The sequence below is a fragment of the Bidens hawaiensis genome, unplaced genomic scaffold (genome assembly GCF_021521415.1).
Source record: "Bidens hawaiensis isolate Kalapana, Puna unplaced genomic scaffold, B.hawaiensis_p1.1 tig00059273_1, whole genome shotgun sequence".
NCBI classification, from domain to species: domain Eukaryota; kingdom Viridiplantae; phylum Streptophyta; class Magnoliopsida; order Asterales; family Asteraceae; genus Bidens; species Bidens hawaiensis.
Genome location: NW_027500690.1, coordinates 43,339 through 61,392, shown reverse-complemented (window position 1 = coordinate 61,392; position 18,054 = coordinate 43,339). Strand labels below are relative to the sequence as shown.

Sequence of the window (18,054 nt, the reverse complement as noted above, 5' to 3'; positions counted from 1 at the left end):
TGACCCATTCTATGAGTATTTTGGGCTTTTTATTGATCTATATGTGGGGTAATAGGGTATTATTGGCCTATATATAAAGTTTGTTAATAATTTTTATAGTTTTTTAAAAGCTTTTTATATTTTATAAAAGGAAAAGTCATTACTAAAAAATATAACTAAACTTTTTATAATCAATGGGTTCAAATATACTCTTTTAAAACGATACTGGGTTCGATCGTCGAAAAAGAATGGGTTAGATCCTTAATTAAACACTATAGGTTATATATAAAATAAAAAAAGAACCGGGTTCGGCCGAACCCGGGGTTGATAGAGTGGCTCCGCCACTGACGGTAGTGGTAGAAAAACAAACAAAAGACGGTATGGTAAACGAGGGTTGCGGCTATGATTAGGTCCGAACCTAGAAATTTTACTGACTGTGATACCATGTTAACTATGATTATTCGAATCATTTATTCTTATTAAACAAAGAGGTATAACTAGGGTTACATATTACAGTAGAATCATGTATATTCGGGGAAAGATAATCAATCTAAATAACCAGAATATACATAAAATACACATAAGAAATACAAAGATATTAGACCCAATTACAAATTTTGTCCTTTAAAAAAAGCCAAATTACGGTTCGTGTCCTTTTTTAAGTTTCCTTGCAGACGATATCCTTTAAACATTTTTTTCCTACACGTTATGTCCTTTACGCTAACTGAGTTAGAAAAACTCAGTTAAATACCCTCACGTGAGGCGCATGTGAGGGCATTTTTGTCTTTTCGCCTGTAATTTGTCTAATATATATTAAAATGATTCTCTCTCTCTTCCCATCCTCTCTCTCTCTCTCTCTCTCTCTAGAACAAAGTCCATACTCATCAGACACCGGCGGCGGAGGCAGGTTCAGATCAAACGGTAACGGCTTCCGTGACGAAGATGACGTCAGATCCACGTCACAGTAATAATCATCCACCACCGACTCCGACGAGTCGCAATTACTATGGCAATCGTCATCCACCTGAACCGGCTTTAATTTCAATCTATGAACCGGGTTCATAGTCGGCCGTGTGGCGGACTCCACGGTGCTGCTCATGCCGCTCATCGTTGGCACGGGCTTGGCGTGACCGTGACGCCGATCTGACGTCATCATCATATCATCAATCGTTTCGTTTGTTAAAGGAGGAAAATTAGTCTTGGCTTTGGATCCACGGAGGGCACGTGCGGCGGAGTCGTAGGCGCGTGCGGCGTCCTCGGCGGAATCAAACGTACCTAACTAAACACGGGCTTTCTTCCACGGGTCACGGATCTCCGCCGCGAACCGTCCCCAGGGACGCTTACGGACGCCGCGGTACCGGGGCTCGCCCGGCGGCGGTCCGATCGGATCTTCGGCGACAGTCTTGGGTCTTCCGGCTCGTCGCATGACTGGTTTCCGGTAGATCTGATGTTTATATTATTATTATTATTAGATGGTGAATATGAATATTATTGATTCATATTAGAAACCAATAATAATAATAATAAAATCTATCATTTTGATGATTTTCTTCCGATCCGGGTTTGTTTTGTTTGGCTGCTTTAATGGGTTTTTGTTTCATGTAAAATTATGCAGGCATGTAATTGACCTTAAAGTCAAAATCAGGTTAGTCATGATTTTCATGAAAGCTGCCGTCTTCCTCGCCGGAGAAGAAGACCGGAGATGGTGTTGTCGCCTTTCTCGCCGGAGCGGAATGGCCTCGTCGGCTTGTTTCCAGGAGATGGTGCCGGATTTAAGAAGTGGTGGTGTTGGTGTTGGTGTGGAGAGAGAGAGAGAGAGAGAGAGAGAGAGAGAGAGGATGGGAAGAGAGAGAGAGAGAATCATTTTAATATATATTAGACAAATTACAGGCGAAAAGACAAAAATGCCCTCAAATGCGCCTCACGTGAGGGTATTTAACTGAGTTTTTCTAACCCAGTTAGCGTAAAGGACATAACGTGTAGGAAAAAAATGTTTAAAGGATACCGCCTGCAAGGAAACTTAAAAAAGGACACGAACCGTAATTTGGCTTTTTTTAAAGGACAAAATTTGTAATTCTGTCAAGATATTATCTATCTTAGAGTATCTTCTGATAAAATCATTACTGAATTTTGGATGACATTACTTCCGGATAAATATCTACATCAGTTTTTAACATCACTACTACGACAAGAGGTGTTTTCATGACCAAACATTAAACTAGAATCATGCAAAAGTTTGGTTTTGATGGTAATAAAAAATAATGGCGTTAAATTTGAAACCAAAAATTTTATGAATTTCCATACTCAATATTAGTTTTAATGTTATCGATCTAACCCAAAATTCCACCATCTTATTAGTCAAATTTGTACTGCCCTTACAATAAATAAAAGTAGGCAAAAATTAAATGAGTTAGATGTACTATCAAATGGATGAGAACCCATTTCAAGCGCGCGTTTCAGTTGAATTATACAAAAGTGGAACATATTTGAATTTTTTTAACTTATTTCTATCATTATTAGTTTTGTCTATAATCAATGATATATTATCAAATACTTGTATGAAAGCAGACTCCCAACATCTCTAGTTCTAAACCAAAACACAAAGATGCAGAGCTTGGTGAGACGACACACTCGTGTTCGTTATTGCCATCAGTTTTTCCACAATGATTCAGTATGCGAATGGGAAATTTTTGCAGTATTAGCAATCATGATTCCTGCGTGAGTTTAAATTCTTTGAGACTCAAATGAAATTAATAACATGATTTTGGTTACCTTTTTTAGGAGAATTGGAATGGATGAATTTGCAGGTATTAACAGAAAGCACTGCGAATTCAAGAACCGTAGTTCTTAACAGACCATCAGTCCTCAATGCGCTCAACGCTCCCATGGTAAGTTGCCCTTTTTTCACTTATTTAATCTTGCTTAGGCTACCCCTATTGGTATGATTATGTTAGGTTGGTCGTTCAATAAGTGATATAAAGAAAATGGAAACGTTTTTAAAAGGCCCAACCAAGTTGGACGGTTGGACACCTGGACACCCCAAATCAGCAAAACAATTTATCCACTCAAATATAAATTACTAGGTTAGAACCCATGCGATACACGGGCTGGTAACAAAACAAAAACAACAAAAGGATATTCTTCGTTTATATTCGTTTATCTTTGTTCAATTATGTTCATTTGTGTTTGTGAACTGTTCGTTTAGATTTTAAATGAATGAGCATGAATACGTTCATTTTTTAAACGAATGAACATGAGCACAAATACTTGTCCGGTTAGGCGTTCATGTTTGTTTAAAGCTAAATGAGTGATACGAACATGCCCATATTCGTGTTCGTTGGGTTAGTTTAAAGTTAGATGAAGAACACAAATACTTGAACGATGTGCATATATAATATAATATTAAGCTTAAGTTGTAATAATAACATGGGTAGCCCAAGGCTTCTTGAGCCGGATGTGGGCTCATAAGCCACCCAGGAGTGAATTTAATGAAAAAATATTGCTTAAAAACAGATAGAAGAGGAATCTAATGCAAGCCTGTTTGGTTTAAAGTACATGGTGTAAAAATCAGCAATTATTCCTTTTAACGAATACAAATATCAGGTCAGAATTTACTTTTTTTTTTACAAGTACAACTGCAAACACGCACTATACACAAGTCCTTGCTGCAATCATAGCCTGAGCAAACGATGCTACTGAAAACTGAAACTTTATATAAACTACATACACTAATTGTTCAAGCAAAAAGACAACTTCGACGTTCTAAACAACAATATCCAAATCAACCAAACCGCACACCCTCATGCAATAGAAATAAACAAACCAAAAGATATCGAGTAATCATATGGTTCATGTAAATGTTACAGCGCGGAAAATTGTAGCATGTCATAAAACGTTATAACTGAATGCATACGCGATGAGAAAAGGACACTTTCCAAAACAAATACAAAGTTACCCTGCATCAAAGGTGCACAAGTCATACAATTAATTATGCATGTGTGTGTAATTTTGTAACAACATATCTCCAAGATAAAATGATCATAATATTTTGTTTAATAAACTTTATGTACACAAAGTTAAAATTAAAGAATGGAAAAAACCATTACCTATTATAATTGGAATTCAAAGGCACAAAGTCGGCATAATGTATTGTATTTGCATAACAAAGACTTCTGATCCAAATCAAGTATCTGGATTTCGTTCTCAAAGGTCTTGCATTAGTTAGTTGGATAATAGATCTCCTTACAATGTAACTGCTGAACTCACATCTTAGAATACATTTTCAATGAATTCCTTAATCGTGAATATAATTTCATTTAAGAAACAAACCGCTAAATAAAATATAAAACAACATTAAGATCCTTTATATTTTGTACTAATATGGAAATTTAGTTCCTATCTCATAATCATATCCTTAATTTTTTAAAATTTTATAATCATATTTTTATAAGAAACGCAAAAATACGAACAAAAGATACCTCTTCTTCGTGTTTGATTTGCAGAAAACCACACTACAATTCAATCATGATTGATTATGAACATATGAGCTATTCTGTATGTCTGTGCATCCATCATTCATTAACATATTGAACACATAAATTAGGACCGGCGATCAATTATTGCATACACTAAATATAAATTACTCCGAATATACATGATAGAATCAAAAACCAGAAAATGGATCGATAAACATATCTCGAAGCACACTTCTACTCGGCTAACTTGATACTGAGCAAACCAAAACCCATAAAACGAAATCTATTTCAAACCATAAAAAGAAAAAATTAATCATATGAAACACCTTGTTTAATCCTCTAATCGATGATGAAGTCAATGTGCAAATAATCCCTAAAAGTAGCCAAGCAAAGAAGGTTAATAAACCTTGAAAGTAGCCTACTTGAGTTTGAATAAATCGGATTAAATCAGTTGTTATTAACAAAGAAAGTAAAAGAAGGGGATAGCCGAGTGAGATACAAGATTGCTTATACCTTCAGAAGGATTGAAGAGGCGATTGGAGATCACAGATTGAGAGAGATCGGTTAGGGTTTGTGAAGATGAGATCGAATCAAGAGTTTCATATAATAAAAAATGGGTTAGGGTTTTCTAATAACCCATTTACTCATTTGATGTGTGAGAATGCCACATGGCATTTTAAAGTAAAATGTAAGGGATAGAATCCTATTCTTTTATTAGATAGGAAGATTTAGGCACATGCATCAATATGATGGTTATATTTCTTTTAATAAAACTCACCAAATAAAAATATAATCCTATTTTATTCAAAAAAAATATAATAAAAATATCAAAATTCATTAAAAAATTAAATAAAAATTATGTACTTGAGTAGATAACTTTTTTCCTAAAGTAGGTTCTTTCTTTAAAATAAAAAGTTATTCTTATTACAATAAAAACTAACATAATATGTATTTTATTCAATAAATAAATAGTTTGGTTGGGTTACGAATGAAAGTGAAAATTTAAGTTTGATAGGTTTACAAAAAGCAACAAACATGTCCCTTAATTTACGGAAGTGAAAAGTTATTTCTATAGATACTGGAAATAAAAATCATGTCACTACCTATCTGGGTCTTCTATATTTCGCACTATAGTCATGTTAATAAGGCTACATTTTAGTGGTCTAACTAGCGTGTACTAGTTAAAATGTCATGGCATAGCCATATAACTAGCCCACCCCTTAACTTGAATATTGTGGCTAACTAGCTTTAACTAGTATTAAATTTAAATTAAATATGTTTGTTTTATAGTTTTAAATACATCGCTAAATTAAATATGTGCCGATTAAGCAATAATATTCCATATTTTCTTTTATACCTTAAATACTGGTTCAATATCCTCTCTTGCATAATATTTTTTCTTCAAATATTTATGTTAATCATTGTCTGGACATGCAAAAATACTCACCTATACAGCCCAGTCAAGATAAATAGTGTCGACTAATTAAACAATATCAGTAACTATACTCAACTTTGTTCGCACAAAAAGATGACCTAGGTGCAACTCAGTTTATGATGTCGGGCACACCAAAATATGCATGACAAATCCAAAGATCATACAATGCACACTGGTGGATTATCATGATCACCTGATTGTGCTTACCTTGCCAACCAATTGGGCAAGTTGCCCACTCCCAATGTGTTCAATCAAGACTACCCTAAACATCTTAGCAAAATTATGTACCTGTTAATAGACCTCGTATATTCTCCAAATGCTAGATTCTTCAAATATCTCTTTCCGTAGAGATCACAAATACCTAATAATAAGATTACTAACAACAATAACAATAACAGTATTAATAATAATAACAATAAAAGCAGTAATAGTAGTATTAGTAATAATAGTAACAACAACAACAATAACAATAACAATAACAATAACAGTATTAATAATAATAGCATTAAAAGTTGTAATAACAATAATAATAATTCATTCACATAAACCATTGAAGACTTTCTCGAGCCATTTTTTTCAGCATCTTTAAACAGTCGTCCATTATGTAGCTCGAAGTCATGTATGCCAGTTGATGAATTGCGGCCATGCATATCCTAGTTTACATCCCGCGTCCTTCTTTTGTTCGAAATATTTAAACTTGCATTCTAAATCGCTGGAAATTTGTAAGAAAAGCTGGCCACATATATGAAAACGGCGTTGAAACTGTTAATTATCGTACAAGTCTTCAAAATAAATAATCTTTTACATAAATGTCATGAGCATCCTCACAATCCTGTTGAAATGGATCTCATCTTGTACATAATTCTGAACTTGCGCATCCATGGACCCAAACAATCCTCTTCCTATTCTGAATTGACTAAAGAGTCAAGGTACAAAAAGTCAGACCACGGATAGTCGGAGTGTAAGTCCATATTTCGTAAAAGTGTAGAGAAGAAATGGAAGATATATTGTGAATGAAGTGCATGGGTGGACCTTAATGGGGGGGGGGGGGGGTGGGGGGGGGGGTTGTGGCCCCCGTGGTTTTCGGTTTAGAAGTAGAATATATAGCCCATGTCTTTGACAATGGTCTTCGAAGGGCGATTGAGGACATCGTGGTTTGTGGAGGTCCGTTCTTTGGGGATCTCCAATGGAGGTTGGCGTCACTTCCGATCCGTTATGGGGGGTTGGGTCTCTGTTCGGCCGAGGATGTATCTACATATGCTTTTGTGGCTTCGAGAGCACAGTCGTGGTGTTTGCAAGACCATATTCTTCGGGGTTGTGATATTCATAGGTTGGACTCTGATTATGGGTGTGCGATGGATCGTTTACGTACTTCACTTCCAGATTTTGATCTTAGCGGGTTCTCTAATAAGGACACCGCCCCCCCTAAAGCCCAACATGTTGTGGCGAGTGCCTTATTTAGTGGAATCGTCAAGAGTTTAGAAGTGAAGTTTGATCTATCCCCTCGCCAAAAGGCGGTGTTTGAATGCCTTCGGGCTCCTCGGGCTCAGGATTTTCTAACGGCTATCCCCATTGAAGGATTAGGTCAACGTATGTCGAGTTTGGAGTATCGGGCTATCCTTAAGTACCGGTTAATGATCCCTATGTTCCCGACGGATGAACCTTGCCCAATTTGTCGCAAGGTCTGTTTGGATTCTTTTGGTGACCATGCGGTGCATTGCAAAGAATTGCCTGGCTTTAAATACAGACATGATCTGGTTAGGGATGTTCTGTGTGATGTTCTTAAACGGGCAGGGATTTCTGCTAAAAAGGAGGCCCCTGTTAACTTTCTCACGGATCATATTGAAGGGAGGTCTACTTTACGACCAGCTGATATTCTTGTGTTCGGGTGGGCAGGGGGGAAACACGCCTGTGTGGATCTTACAGGAGTGTCTCCTCTTGTTGGGCTCAGGGACCGTGGGTTTGTTGTGGGTCAGGCTGCGTTGAAGGCTGAATCGGGCAAAGTTGTTAAACACGAGAAAGCTTATTTAGATAATCAACATATCTTTCTACCATTTGCCTTTGATACATTTGGTTTTCTGGCTCCAGAGGCTGTGAAATTTTTGAGTAGGGTTCAGCGCGTCGTACACGGAACCTCTTCAGCTTCTAGGTCTCAAAGCTTCGTTTTTAGCAGGATTGGCTTTGCTGTTCAAAAGGGGGTTGCGGCGCAGCTTGTTGCCGTTTGCCTGCCACTTTATTGTAATCGTTTTATAGTAAATTATATAAAACTTCGATTATAATAAAAAAAAAAAAAGAAAAAATTGTACTACGTTTTATGTTTTTTGTCCCTCCTATCTAAAAGCTCATATTCTTTTATGTGCAAGAGCATGTTATTTTTTGAGATTTATGGTCTCTATTTGATGAAAAATTTTGGTTGCTTTATATGTATGAACTTATGGCTAGTTTAAAATTTTTGCCCCCCCCCCCTCCCCCAACGTAACTGTTCAAGTTCCGCCACCGGTGAAGTGTGATATAGTTTCAAAATGTGGCGTGTGTGTGGGTTTAAACAAAATTATTTTATTTTAAAAAGTAACGCTTACACTTACATTATTTGACCGTCGTTGTGTAACAAACGCCAACATGCCCATTGTTTGGCACCCATAGAGAGCCCACCATGCATAGTCTAGTTAAAATAATTTGTTTCCTTACACATTATCCCTAGATGTGTAAATGAGTTTTAGTTAAACCCAAGTTTCTCTAAGCTTGAGTTATGCTGGTTTAACATAAGATTGTAATTTGAGTTCGGCTCGTTTTACATAAGATAGGTGCTCAACCTAGACTTTTTTAAAGCTTGAGCTAGGTTTATGAGTAATTTTTTCCAAAATTTAAACTTTACTTTGGCTCAACTCGTTTTTTATTTGTTAACTATTAAATTATTTATCATAACTCTATATATAATACAGTGTTCGGTTTATTAATGAGCTCCAAGTTAAGTACAATGTTGTTTAACCTCGACTTGCTTAGAAGTTTTAACGAGTTGATTGTGAGAAATTTATAAATGGATCAACTTTGACTCCATTTGTCCAATACTTAGGGCGGAGCAAGATTCATATCGGACCAAGCAACCCAAATACCTGACCCAAGACTACAACAATGAAACATATATCATGCAATTCCCGATCTTAATTTTGGAGGTTATGGAATTCGGGTTCAGACCATGTAAAACCCCAAATATGAAACAACGTAGCCTATAAATTGTGTATATTGTTTTGGCCAAACTGAAAAGACTGAGACCAGCCCACTCTATGTTGGCCCGGTCTTTGTTTTTTAGTTTCTAAGAATTCACATTTCATGTACGGCGTGGTTTGGAAATTGACATATACACCCCTATCAATCTTTACCAACTCTTACAACATTTGAATATGACACCCTGATCATTAAAATGAGGTGTTAATTAAAAGTATGAAGAACTACCAGTTAATCATGGGTCATTGATGTAATGATGCTATTTCAACATTTTCTAGTTCAAAGTTTATTTTCTTCCTTAACTTTCAGCACTAATCATAAAATTTGACCAACACTCAAGTGTTAAATTTCTTTCAATTGTATACTGGTCTATAATGGTGGTCTACAGTTGAGGAAGTTACAGAAACTATATGAAAGCTGGGAACATAACCCTAATGTAGGTTTTATGGTAATGAAGGTGAGTTAATATGATTCATGTTCTTAGTACTTCAAATTTAAACTATGATGAACTCATTAATTATAGTTATAGATATTCTACGCAGGATAATGGCAATGCCTTTTCTGCGGGCAGTGATATAGTTGCCATGCGTGACATGATCTTAAAAGGTAGCAAAAACCTCAAAACTAAAAATGTTGAATTCATTTTACGTATTGGCGTTCATGTAGACTCAAATCTGTCTTTTAGAGGAAACATTGAAGGAACCAAAGAAATCTTTTGGACGGCATATAACTTCGTATACCTTTTACATACATATTCGAAACCAAATGTAACACTATAAGCAACAATGATTTTGAATCATGAAGCTGATATATTATAACAAATGTCCTGTTTATATTGGCAAGATAATTAACTGAACTAAATTGGTTTACCGCATAGGTCGCTCTCTTGGATGGGATTGCCATGGGTGGAGGGGCTGGAATTGCTATTCTAGGATCATTCAGGATCGTAACTGATAATACTGTAAGTGCACACGCGCACACACATTGTGAACTACTAATTACTTCCGTACTTTAAGTTCAGATCGAGATTGTTGCTTGTTTGGTAAAAATTGCATTTGGCCCTCACAAACATATGAATTTCACCATCTCGTCAATCATCGCCCAAATACTTGTTAGGATTAAACGTGCACACGAAAATGAACACACACGCGAAAGCAATAAACGGACACGAGGATTTAACGTGGTTCGGTCTAAACTGACCTACATCCACGGGCTGCAACCAGGGTATTTTATTATTGCTACTGCCTCACTCTTGAGGAATTACAATATATAAAGACTAGTTAGGGTTTCTAGCTTAAAGAACAAGATAACATAAACGGGCCCTAGTAAAGAGATATAGGGCCAGCCCAAAACCTCCCATGTCTTCTATCTTTATAAAACCCATTTAATCCGTCTTCAAGTAAACCGGGCCCAACCCTAGCCCAAGCCTACACAAACCCAACAATCTCCCACTTGGAAGCTTGATAAACTTCAAACTGCCATCCACTACGAATACTTGTACCTCTAGTAATCTCCTCGACTCACCTGGTTGCAGCGGCCTTCTCATCAGATAACCTGAAGGCCCATTGAAGCTCCCCCGGGCTCCAACACATCAGTCATGGCTACAACTACCACTGACTCGTTCTCTGTCCCTACCGGCTCCCACTTACACACACTACCGGATCCTAAGATATCCCGAGAACAGACAACACTCTCCATATGTAGCAGGTAACCTTCTTGAGAGACTTTATCAGATGGAACACTGGTTCTTTTAACCCACTGTTGTCTGGTAGATGTAACTGAAGCTTTGACTGACTGACTGTCAGTGCTCCCACTGTCACTAACACCTTTAACTGGTTTTCTTGAACTCTTCCATACACGTTCAACCTGAATCTGACCTGTGGCTCTTGGTTTATCTCCTGCAAAATAAACCTTCTTCTGCCCACTAGACTTTGTGAACTGGATTTTGACTTTCTTCTGAACTGGGGCGGTTATTCCCTCGGACGGTAAACTGACCATGTACAGTGAACCTCTCTTTCTTCCTCGAGCCATGACAAGATTACCTTTAACCACCTTCCACTGCCCGTTCCCGAACTTAACCTCATGCCCCTGATCATTCAATTGCCCAACTGAAATCAACAATCTCTTAAGAACTGGAATAACCCTAACATCTCTCAAAGTCCATGAACCAGCTGAAGTCTTCAAATCAATATCACCCATGCCCGTAACGTTAAGAACTTCATCATTCGCAAGTTTTACCCTTCCAAAATCACCAAACTTTAGATTCTTCATCGTTTCACTGCAGTGAGTGGCATGAAATGATTCACCATAATCCATAACCCAGGAATCAACGTTATTCTCAACACTACAAACTAAAGCCTCATCACTAGTGACCCCGTCATCTGTGTCATCTTCTGTAACGTTCACTTCTTTCTTACCATTCAGACACTGATTCCTGAAGTGTCCTATCTCTTTACAACCCCAGCATTCTATATCTTTACGAGCCTTAGACTGACTCCTCTTTTTGCTCCCACTGCCTCGTTGTTTTCCCCTATCCATGCCTTCTGCGAGTAACGTATTACCTGATGATTCGCCTGAACTTCTGCATTTTGAATCTTCTCCCAGAATCAGATCCCGAATCCCATCGAAAGTAATTTTTCTAGACGAGCTACAAACTGCAATCACTGTTTGAGACTAACTGTTGGGCAAAGAGGATAATAACAACATGCCTTGAACTTCATCATCAAACTTAATGTCGACTGACACTAAGCAGGACAAGATCGAATTAAGATTATTAATATGCGTTGTAATTGACCCGCCCTCTTTCATTCTAGTTGTCACTAACTCTCGGATAAGATAGACCTTATTTACTGCCGAGGGCTTCTCATCATGTTAGATAGTGCCTCTATAATACCACGCGCTGTGGTTTCTTTCATGATGTTAAACGCCACATCTTTCGACAACGACAAAGTAATGCAAGCCCTAGCCTTCTTGTCTAACTTCTTCCAATCTGCTTCTGCCATCTTTTCTGGTTTTTCATCCTCAAGCACTACATCTAAGTCTTTCTGACAAAGCAGCGCTTCTATTTGCATCTTCCACCAACCAAACTTCTGTCCGTCAAACTTCTGTATCAAAACCTTTCCGTCTTCTGCCATTACAATGACTAAAACGTAAACTTGGATAAAAACAGAGATAGACAAAGCAATGGCACGGGCCCGAACTTAACGGCTGTTCTACTGAACTCTGTTAAACAATCAACTTATTTATACGCAGCGGAAATACGAACTGTAAATCAGAAACTGAAACTTTAAACTAAAATGATAAAACCTGACGATCGCGGTTGGCATTGGTTCCCAGTTTCTTTAACGTTTCTTCTGACTTGACAACTGTTTTTCAACTAAAAATAGGATCAGTACCCGAAAAAACAGCTGGTCAAATAAACGATCAAAACTAATTTGATCAACCAACACCTCCATGGACAAACACCAAACAAAAAAAAACTAAAGTAAAAACTTTTTTCACTTTCTTGTTTCTGGTGAAAGCAACAAAGGATTCTCTTTTGTCCTTGAGTGATGTGAACTCCAAGAAAAATAAACAATAACTTTGCTTCTTCTTCTCTCTGGTCAAACACAAACACCCTTTTGTCTTCTGAATGGCTGAGCACCAAAGAAAAAATATATTAATTCTTGCTCCTTCTCCTGGTCAAATGCAAACAGTAGACAAATCAAAGAGAAAACATGGCGATCGAACAAACAATGCAGTGGTTATAGCTTTCTGACAGAACCACCAACAAAACGCAGATCGCTTTTAATTTTAAATTATACCCTATTTGTTTGCATCCTCATTGGTTCATTCGGGTCGGGAAAAAGTTTAGCCAAACGAAGATTAATTCCGCATTTTTTTTACCATTCGTGGCTAGGTGGTCGTTTTTCCCAACACGTGTTAGTGGTATCGGAGATCCATTATTCCCTTTTGAACCCAACATCTCTCATGTCCATGACCGATGTAGAATTTGCACGGTTGTTACTATTTTATGGCATGTTTCCAATTTTATTTACAAAGTGTGTATTGATCTTCAGGTTTTTGCTACACCTGAAGCATTAATTGGTCTTTATCCAGATGTTGGTGCTTCCTTTTACCTTTCACATCTTCCTGGAAACTTAGGTTTCATATGCTGGGTTCGTAGGCGTTGTTGGCCCGATTTATTATTTGAAGTCCAAAGGGCAGATGGGTGTAGGGTGGCCAGACCGAAGCCCGGCCCGGTTTAGATTTCTTGTTCAATAATTTACAAACCCTAGTTCAGTCTCTATTTAAACAATGCTATGTACTTGTAACCTTTTGTCACTCAATAAAGAAATACCTAGTTGCCACCCGTGGACGTAGGTCAGTTTAGACCGAACCGCGTTAAATCCTCGTGTTCGTTATTGCTTTCGCGTGTTCGTGTTCAGTTCGTGTTTAATCCTAACAAGTGGTATCAGGTTTTATCGTTTCGGTTTACAGTTTCAGTTTCTGATTTACATGTTCGTTATTCCGTTGCGTATAAATAGGTTGATTTTTTAACAGAGTTCAGTAGAACAGTCGTTAAGTTCAGGCCCGTACCATTGTTGTGCCTGTCTCTGTTTTTTTTCCAGTTTTTCGTTTAGTCATTGTAATGGCAGAAGATGGAAAGGTTTCGATACAGAAGTTTGACGGGCAGAAATTTGGCTGGTGGAAGATGCAGATTGAGGCGCTACTTTGTCAGAAAGATTTAGATGTAGTGCTTGAGGATGTAATACCAGAAAAGATGTCTGAAGCAGATTGGAAGAAGTTAGACAAGAAGGCTAAGGCTTGTATTACTTTGTCGTTGTCGGAAGATGTGGCGTTTAATATCATGAAAGAAACCACAGCGCGTGGTATGATGGAGGCACTATCCAACATGTATGAGAAGCATTCGGTAGTGAATAAGGTCTATCTTATCCGAGAGCTAGTGACAACAAGAATGAAAGAGGGTGGGCCAGTTACACCGCATATCAATAATCTTAATTCGATCTTGTCCCGCTTAGTGTCAGTTGACATTAAGTTTGATGATGAAGTTCAAGGCCTGTTGTTATTATCCTCTTTGCCCGACAGTTGGTCGCAAACAGTGACTGTGGTTTGTAGTTCGTCTATAAAATTTACCTTTGATGGGATTCGAGATCTGATTATGGGAGAAGATTCAAGACGCAGAGGTTCAGGCGAATCGTCAGGAAATATGTTAGTCACAGAAGGTAGAGGTAGGGGAAAACAGCGAGGCAGTGGGAGCAAGAAGAGAAGTCAGTCTAAGACTCGTAAAGATATTGAATGCTGGGGTTGTAAAGAGAAAGGACACTTCAGGAATCAGTGTCCGAATGGTAAGAAAGAGGTGAACGTTACAGAAGACGACACAGATGATGGAGTCAGTAGTGATGAGGCTTTGGTTTGCAGTGTTGAGAGTAACGTTGATGCTTGGGTGATGGATTCTGGTGCATCGTTTCATGCCACTCACTGTGGTGAAACGATGAAGAATCTTAAGTTTAAGGATTTTGGAAAGGTTCGACTTGCGAAAGATGATATTCTAGAGGTTACGGGTATGGGAGATGTTGATTTGATAACTTCAGCCGATACTTCTTGGACTTTGAAAGGCGTGAGGGTTATTCCAAGTTTGAAAAAACGTTTGATTTCTGTTGGGCAGTTGGATGACCAGGGTTATGATGTTAAGTTCGGGAATGGGTAGTGGAAGGTAGTAAAAGGAAATCTCGTGGTTGCTCGTGGAAAGAAAAGGGGATCGTTATATATGGTCAACGTATCACCGGAAGGAGTTGATCCAGTTCCGATGAAAGACAGAGTCCAGTTCACAGAATCTCGTGGGCAGAAGAAGGTTCGTTTTGCAAGTAACAAACCTAGAGCCAAATTGAAGATTCAGGATGAACGAGCTAGGAGGTTAAATCAGTTGGGGGACATCGTGACAATGGGAGCACAGGTCGTGTTTTAGTTACAGTTCCAGGTCGACAGTGGAGTAAGGAAACAAGTATTCCATCTGTAAAAGTCTCTCCAGTGAATTACTTGCTGAATATGGAGAGTGTTTGTTCTCAGGTTATCTCAGGAACCGGTTGTTCGTTACAGTGGGAGCCGGTAGGGACAGAGAACGGGTCAGGGGCAGTTTTAGCCGTGACTGACGTGTTGGAGCTCCGGGGAGCTTCGACGGGTCTTCAGGTTAATTAATGAGAAGGCGGTGGCAACTAGAAGATGTTTAATGTTCGGATTACAGAAGTACAATCAGGAGTGCAGACAAGAGTACTCAAGGCCTCCAAGTGGGAGATTGTTGGGTTCGTAGGCCTTGTTGGCCCGATTTATTATTTGAAGTCCAAAGGGCAGATGGGTGTAGGGTGGCCAGACCGAAGCCCGGCCCGGTTTAAATTTCTTGTTCAATAATTTACAAACACTAGTTCAATCTCTATTTAAACAATGCTATGTACTTGTAACCTTTTGTCACTCAATAAAGAAATACCTAGTTGCCACCCGTGGACGTAGGTCAGTTTAGACCGAACCACGTTAAATCCTCATGTTCGTTATTGCTTTCGCGTATTCGTGTTCAGTTAGTGTATGCGTTTAATCCTAACATCATACACTTGAACTCTTAATAATAAGTTGTTGGCTAACAATGATGGATTTAAGAAACATCAACTTGTATATATGTAGGGAAGTATTTGGGTCTAACAGGAGATAGGCTCAATGGCGCCGAAATGATGACATGCGGGCTCGCGACACACTATTCACACAACACAGTTAGTCCTTTTTTTGTAATATTGTCGTGGTTTGCCTTTGATTTTCATTAACAATATTGTCAATTCCCTCCTTAGAATGTTCAGTCAATTGAAGAGCATCTAAAGAAGCAGCTGCTGGCGGATGATCGTTATGTCATTGAAACTTCTCTTAGAAAATACACTGACTTTGTCCATCCAAATAATCACAATGTTCTCAAGAGGTGAAGATTATTTTCTTGAAATGCATTGTTACTATCTAATGTGTCGGGTTAATTTGTGTTATGTTACGCAAATGATTGTTTTATCTTAATTTGTTTAGGATGAAAATTGTGAACGAATGTTTCAGCCATGATACTGTTGAGGAAATCATTGATTCCTTGGTAATACTAAAACATTTTAGACTTTAGATTTTGATTTCTAGCGGTCTTATATAAAATTTGTTGGATGATTGGATATAGGAGTGTGTGAATGAATGTCTTAAAAAACGGAAGTGGTAAAACCTTGTCCCACATCTGTTTGGGAACAAAGTTAAGAGTGGTTTATGAGGTGCAATCTTTAGTAAATATTATTTGTGTTCGAAAACTAATTGGATTACATCGAAACAGAAGGCAAGCGGGCAACAAGCTGCGCCGCTACTCCTTTTGAATCGCAAAACCCAATATTATTGAATTTGAAAAACTTATAGGAATGTGAAGTTGCCAGAACTCATGACGAGTGGTGTTTATCAGTCTTGAAGAAACTACATTATGCCTCCCCATTGAGTTTGAATGTTATGTTAAGATTAGTAAGTGCCTTTAAGATTCAGCTTACTCATGATCTCGATTTCTGATTGACATTTTAAATTAGTCACTGTAATTATTTCGTGTTCAGATACGTCAACCCCAGTTTCAGACTCTTGATCAGTGCATAATTCGTGAATATCGAATGTCATTACAAGGAATATCTGGCCAGATATCATCTGACTTCATAGCTCTTAAACAGGTTATAACATCCCATTATATTTAAAATTAATCTAATCAAATATTTGATATAAAAATCGTATAAAATAAGAATATACTAAAAACTAATATCCGATATTTTTTAAAAGATATTATTTATAATTAAGAAACAATTTTATAATAAAGAAAATAAATAGGTCATGGGTATAACATCTCATTTATTTGTGAAAACATTTTATCATCAAACCACAAGTATATTAATTATTAACTTTTTTTTACAATAAATAAATTGAAATCCAAAAAAAGTATATAAATATTAGGAACGAATATTGTAAAACACCCTCGTATTACGGGGGATAAAATCTAGTTACTATATAATTATACTAATAATCTAAATTTATAAATAAAGCCAATTTAGGAGGAGGTTATATTTATTATACCAATCGTAAAGAATAATCCAAAACCCGGAAATATATCTAGTCAAAAATACCAATCATAAGAATTATTAGCAATTAGCATAACTTCAAATTATACCATTGATTTTCCAGCATATCAATCACTGAATCTTTCACTAAATACTTTTATCAGGGTGTTCGGGCGAGAATGATAGATAAAGATTTTGCACCAAAGGTATCAATCAACATTGTGTGTTTTGTTGGCGCAATCGTTTATGTACCTTTTACTACTTTACCCTTCTTCCAAGATTTTTGATTTACCAAATTGTTCTCTTTGAGAATCTTGATTTGACATTCTAAACCTATCTTTTACTTTCGAACTTTGTAGTGGGACCCGCCAAGCGTAAAAAATGTAACACAAGACATGGTGAATCAGTACTTCTCTCCTCTTACGCTATGTTCCCAAGTTCATTTAAAGAAAGGAAAGAAAACTAAAAGAGAAAAGAAAGGAAAATATGAGATTTTATTTGGTGTTCTCGAGTTTAATTAAAAGGAAAGAAAAGAAAAGAAAATTAAACATTTTATGTGTTCCCAAGTTTGAAATGAAAGAAAAGAAAATGACGGTTTTACTATTATACCCTTTAAGTTAAATTATAATTAAAAAATCCATGTTATAACATTACTAGCATACCTTCTCCAACTATGTTGAATTGATTGCAACTGGTATGATACTTGATTATTCTTCTAGATATTGAAAAATTAATTTACTCATTTTGCCTTATAACTTTAATTTTAACATTTGTCCGCTTGCCTTCTGTTTCGATGTAATCCAAAAGATAAATTATTAACCTATTAATAATGTATATG

The 18,054-nt window shown here is 37.2% G+C and overlaps 2 pseudogenes; one reads left to right on the top strand and one right to left on the bottom strand.

Annotated features, from left to right (window-relative positions):
• Positions 1 to 524: 524 nt before the first annotated feature.
• LOC143602635 (ethylene-responsive transcription factor 3-like) lies at positions 525 to 1,492 on the bottom strand (annotated as a pseudogene).
• Positions 1,493 to 2,584: 1,092 nt separating this feature from the next.
• Positions 2,585 to 17,737, top strand: LOC143602634 (3-hydroxyisobutyryl-CoA hydrolase-like protein 1, mitochondrial; annotated as a pseudogene).
• Positions 17,738 to 18,054: the final 317 nt, after the last annotated feature.